Below are 6,000 nucleotides of genomic sequence, written 5' to 3' on the forward strand. Positions count from 1 at the left end.
GCAAAAAGTATTCTGTTATCTCTTTCATTCACTGAGGATTTGTTGCCTGTCAGAGGAGCATGTTTGGAGTGGTCCAGCCATACTGAAACAGAAACACATTCCAGCTTCCACGGTATGGTCACTAGCCTCTAACATAAGATCCAGGTGTAAGATTTATGTCGGGTTAATTTCAACATTGTTATTAATAGAGACTATTTATTTGGGTTTATATTAGTGCACTAACTTTATTAACACATTTTTTTTTTGCCTTGGGGTAGCGTATCATTTGGTGCACAAGATTACAGCTTGCAGTAAAATCTGCACAGCTTCTTAAAAAAACACTCTTTTTTTTTTTTAGAAATAGATTAATAAGGATGATCATAAGTACATGTGTACATACAGACTCAGGAATAATCTTTTTGTATCTCTGGCTTCATCTCAGTCAACAAGAGCTAAAGTGGAGAGGCAAATGAGGAAGTAGACCGTTACCTGCTTTAGGTGTTTGGTACAGAAAACTCTGACTTCAGTTGAATGGTTCTAATTCTTACTGCAGAAGGGAGACCTGCTGGCCAGTCAGTGGGCCCGTTCTGCCTGGACACTCTGGAGTCTGTTTTGTTTCCCTTTTTTCTTTTCCAGCTCCTCTAGGATGTGGTTAATTTTACAATGTTGCAGTGTGGCTGCACGGGCAATTATTGCTTGTGTGAAACTGGAGAGAAATGGGTGGTTAAGCCTGCCTCACATGTAATTAAGTCTGAAATGTCTCAGTGGTCACATTAGAAGCACTAATTTTAAGCCCTCTTATTGGTTTAGTCCATAGCCATTTGTTACATAAAAAGGCAAAGGTTGGTTTGGTTTTTTTTTTGTCCTTCAAATGATTTTCTGTGGGAATATGGAAAAAAAAAAAAGTGTTCTTCAAAGCATCAAGATAGTAATACCATCAAGACAGTAATACCCACTACAGACTCCTTGTCCTGCCAAAATAAATTAGTTAAACCCCAAACCATTTTTTGAATGGAAAAAGTATCTAATCATCCTTTTTTGTCCATTGGTGAAACAGACCATGCCTGCAAGTTCATCCTATAGGTGACTATTTCACTATTTGTGTTCAAGAGATGGACTTTTAATGTCAAGTTAGTCATGCAGAAGCTTAAATTTAAATTATATTCAGGAGTGTGTCATTTCAATATATTTTTCTTTGCAGAAAATGGTTTTAAAAGTCATTTGCGCCTGCCTTTACCTTGCAGGTTTCTATGTCCTTGTATATATTGATGCAACTCTTTTTGGGTTGTGTGTGTTGCAACCAGTTTTGATTAAATGAGATGGATTTGAAAGTACAAAAAAGTAAAATATACTAGATGGGGAAAAAAAAAGTGGAAGTAGCTCGTGTGGAATTGTTAGCAGGAGTATTTTTGTCATGCTTAGTCCATCACTGAGAACAAATGAAACACCAGACATAAATTTAGCTTAAATAAATGGAACTGTGTCCAGAACTAAAATACCAGAACTTCTGTATTTTGAAGTAGTTGGCAGGGGGAAGTCTGTTTTATGCATTCCCTGCCAGTGACCTTTGAACACAGTGCTTATGTCATGGAAGTTTGCTGGTTCCCATGACAAAATATGTGTTTTGGGCTGTTTCAGCAAAGTGAAGAATGTGTATAAAGACATTTAAAACTGACCCACTGCACTGAACAATTGCTATGAAGGAATGGCCTTGCACCTGCTGGTCCATTGCAAACAAGAATAGATGTGGATGGTCAATGTCCTTGCTTTTCTTGAGGAACCTGGGAATGTTTGCAGAAATGTTTAAGAATCCTTCAGTTTGGAAAAATTCCTCATTGGAGTGCAGGAAACCTAAGGGTGAAGAGGTTATTGCTGAGAAATAGAAACTGAGCTCCTCCCTTGGTGATGTGCACAACAGCTGAACCGGGAAAATGAAAAGTGAAACTATCATTGCCACTTCAGAGACTTCAACAAAGTCAGTGATGAACAGCAATTTGAGATTTTACCTAGTTTGAACTCAGAGCTGGCTCAACTCCTACAAATTGCTACTCTGCTCATCCACCCTCTAGCTTTCTGCTGATGCAGCTACAGCAGCTAATGACTCAAAACACAGGAGTCCACAGGTGGTGAAAATGTTGCCTGCAGACTGTGCTGTAGCATGCCCACCACTGAAATAGGTATGTCATTTCAAAGTTATTTCAGTTCAAAGTTGCTTTTTTATTAACCACCTGTGAAAATATTAAAACATATATTTATTCCTTTTTAATGTGGTCTTTGAATTCCCAACAAACTAGATAGATATATTTTATATTGGCTAGCTTTGAACCTGAACGGGTTATGCTGATGCTAACTTTGATGCCACTAAATGGCCTAATTTCCCCTGCCTTGCACCCTTCACAGAAGTTACTTTCACCTTTAATATGACACTACATGCTGATGTGGTGATACCAAAATGTTCACTCGACATGGGTTATGGAATTAAGCCTAAGTATCATAACCAGAACTGAGTTGATAATGTTGGATCTAATAGAAAGGCAGCCCTACAAAGGTGTCTGTAAAACCCAGTTCTGTAATCTTACAAATACTTTAGAGAGATTAGTTGCTCAGCCTCCAGGTGGTGGAGGCTTCTGTTCCCCTTCTCTTCCCTGGCAGAACTGAATAAACTACTGAATATATTTCTAAGAAGACAGCACTACCAAAAGAATATGAGTGAGATGGCAAGTAAAATGAATGATAATAACAGCAAAAGTCAGGAACTGACTGTATCTAGAAAGCCACCCCTGGGGTTTATTCATTTCCAGAGTGTTCTGGACACCTGTGCCATTGCTTCTCCTGTAGTTCCCTGCCGTTCCCTTGCACAGTTCCTCAAAGTCTCTGACAAGTTTCAGTGATGGGATGGGGTGGGGTTTTTTTTGCTTTGTTTTCCCCCTCACCCCATCTCCACTGTGTTAACTTCCTGAATTTGTTGCAATAGAAGCAAAGACTTCAGGGAACAAAGTTTAAGGAATAAGTGATTATTTTTTTTTATTAGGAACTAGAATATTTGATTTCAAGGATTTTTTTTTTTTTCCTGGAAATTTTCCTACAAATGCCTGCCATCAGATTACTGAATGAGCATCCACTCAGCTGATAAGTCAAATTAGACATGTCATCAGTGTAACCTCTAGAAGCTAAGAGAAGGGCATTTTAGCTGTTGAGAGAGCTTGGATGAGAAAGGTCTGAGGAATCTAGGACCCAGATATACTAACATTCATTCAGTATTTTCCCCTTTCCACCAGCATAAGATTTTTTTGAAAAATGAAACGGCAAAGCAAAGGAAGCCAACTAAAGTCTGAAGCCAGAAGAACAGCTGTTGAAGCTTTTTGGAAAACAAGCCTTTGATACCACTAACATCCTTTCTGAAGTTTTATTGCTGATCGCCATCTTATTTCAGCTCTTTGGTTTTCTATTGTCTCACTCCAACCCTTTGTTTAACTAATGTACTAACTAATGGTTTCCCAAAAAGGATTTAATCCTAAAACCAAAAAGTACTTGGAGCATGTGGGCACTATCACATTGCTATAGATCTGCTTGTCTTTTGTCCCTTCCCCAGCCTAGGTCTGTTCTGCCTGATTAGATGGAACACTACTCATACAGCACCTGGCAGTGACCCATGTTGGTTTTTGGGTCTCAGACCTTCTCTAAGAAACAGTGTTCAAAGTGATCAAGTGGGAGCAGATAGGATGGAGTGGAGGAGAAGATTGAAACTTTAATTTCTCTTTGTTTTCTTGCAGGTTTGTGGGTGTGAATTGATGATGGTGTGGAGTAGTAATGCAGAAAAGAGAGAGGACAGAGTGAGAGAACTGTGGACATCAGGGCAAATGAGAGGAAGCAGAACGGAAGGAGGGAAAAGGACAATGTCTTATACAGCACCCAGAATATGCAGATTAGTGTTGGAAGCATCCTCCTATATGTTCACTGTGCTCAGAAAAGGGAGAAACAGGTATTTATCCCAAACACAGACTCATCTTTGAGCCCAACTCAGATTGATATTTTATCTTCTAGTCACTGAAGATAGGACACAGCATTCTTGGGAGAGTAACAAGCATTGGATGTTCAACTTTCAGCACATAAGGGGAAGCTTTAGTAGCACTGAGAATAGTTAAACGTATGACATTCTCTTCTAGGAGTAGAGTTCATTCAGCTTCTCACCCAGGAAATGTTCGTTTATGTTGTTTGCTCAGGCAGGCACCTCCTGAGGGCACAGTTTCAGCTGACCCTTGTAACCAATCACATGCCATTCTCTGACAGCACTTGTTCTTTATCAGCCCATTAAGCATGGGCTTTCAGCCAGTGAAAACATCAGATATTCGGCACAGCATTTATAATTAGTAAGTGTTGTGGCAGAATAATGGAATCTGAAGTCTCAGAAACCATCAAGTGTGTCTGTTTCCAGCTGATAATCCCATGGAGACAACAAAATGGAAAGTTAAGAATACCAAACTGAAGGAGGCAGTATGCAGTGTTTGTATTTACTGCAGAGTATTTTGCAGCAATCTAGACTCTTTCCAGAGTTTGATACTCAGTGCCTGGAGACCTTGCAGAGAAGGATGTTTTCTGCCCCTACCTTGCCTGTGTTCTACAGACATTACCATGCCATCTTACCTGTTCCTGTCCTGTTCAGAAACCTTTTTGTGTTTTGACAAGAGGTGCATTTAGAGAACACATTTTCATAACCTTGAAACAGTTTGATATTGAGGACATGGTCACATTGTTGGGAGGGGAGGCAAACAGAGGCTTGAAGCATGCTTTCTCTAGGTGTGGCTGTGCAGATTTCCACTCAGTGTCAGCATTTATAAGGTGGGAATCTCCTTCATTTGTTTTGGCTGATGATATAGAACCTTTCTGTCCAGCCATCAGCCACTTTCTGCTCTCAGATGTGGGATATCAAGACACGGCCACTTTCTGTCAACCTTGGTTTTGTTTTTCACTCTCTTGGCATGTATTTGACAAGTTTGCTTTGGCACCTTCTATATCTCACAGCCTGTTTCCTAAGAACTGGCTTCCAAGCTTTTGACATTCTCTGGCTAGATGTCATCTTCCCATAGCAGAAATTCTTCTCCCCTTCCATCACTGTCCATTTGGTATTGAGAGATAGCCTATACAGCTCAAATGGAAAGCTTTTCTGCAGTCAGCTTGGAGAGTCTGAAGACAGAGTGCTCCAGTGGTTCAGTTCATTAAGGCAATGCTACCCCTGTTGAGCCAAGTGGATTGTCAGTGTTTGAGATTTGGTTTATTTTATACTTTTTCTAGAAGTGTGCAAAGAACTGAGGAAAGGACTTTGTGAACTTTTTTACTAGCGAGGAGGATCAATATCTCCATTCTGTGAATAAAGAATCAAGTGACAGCAACATGATTCCACATCAGCTTCAGCTGGTCTGCTGTGGGTCCTGGCAGCCCTTTCTCCCTGGAGTCTGCTGTACAGCCTTGCCTCTCCTCTCCCTTACATTTATAATATTGCTCCTGTGACTGTGGTGAGGCAGCTAATCTGCCTGAACTCTAACTGGAAGAAATAAAAGTCCAATATTTATTTCATCTTACTTTGCTAGACATTTTTGTTACAGAGCCACATGAACTTTACTGCTGGCACAAGAGAGAGATGAAGAGGGAGGGACAGGCACAGGACCACAGCATCTTGGCTGAGATTCACTTAAACTTTGTGAAATCTTACTCAAAACTCTCAGCATGTCCCAGGCCCTGGGTGCCAGGCATGTGCTTTCTCTGAGCTACAGCCTTTGCTGCTGCTGCTGCTTTCTCCTGCCTTCTTATCTCAATAATGAAACCTATAATTCATTTTATGACTACTGCATCAGTATCCAGTTTAAAGGAAGCCTTTCAGAGCTATGATTTAATCCTCATCAGGACTTTGTATGTACACCAGTACTGTGGACTGTAGCCTCCTTTTGTTTTTATCTGTCATACAAATATCTGCACACAAAGGGACAGACTTACTTCTGTTCTTAGTCTGAAGTATTGAGTGAA

This window comes from Balearica regulorum, chromosome 15, assembly GCF_011004875.1.
Source record: "Balearica regulorum gibbericeps isolate bBalReg1 chromosome 15, bBalReg1.pri, whole genome shotgun sequence".
NCBI lineage: Eukaryota > Metazoa > Chordata > Aves > Gruiformes > Gruidae > Balearica > Balearica regulorum.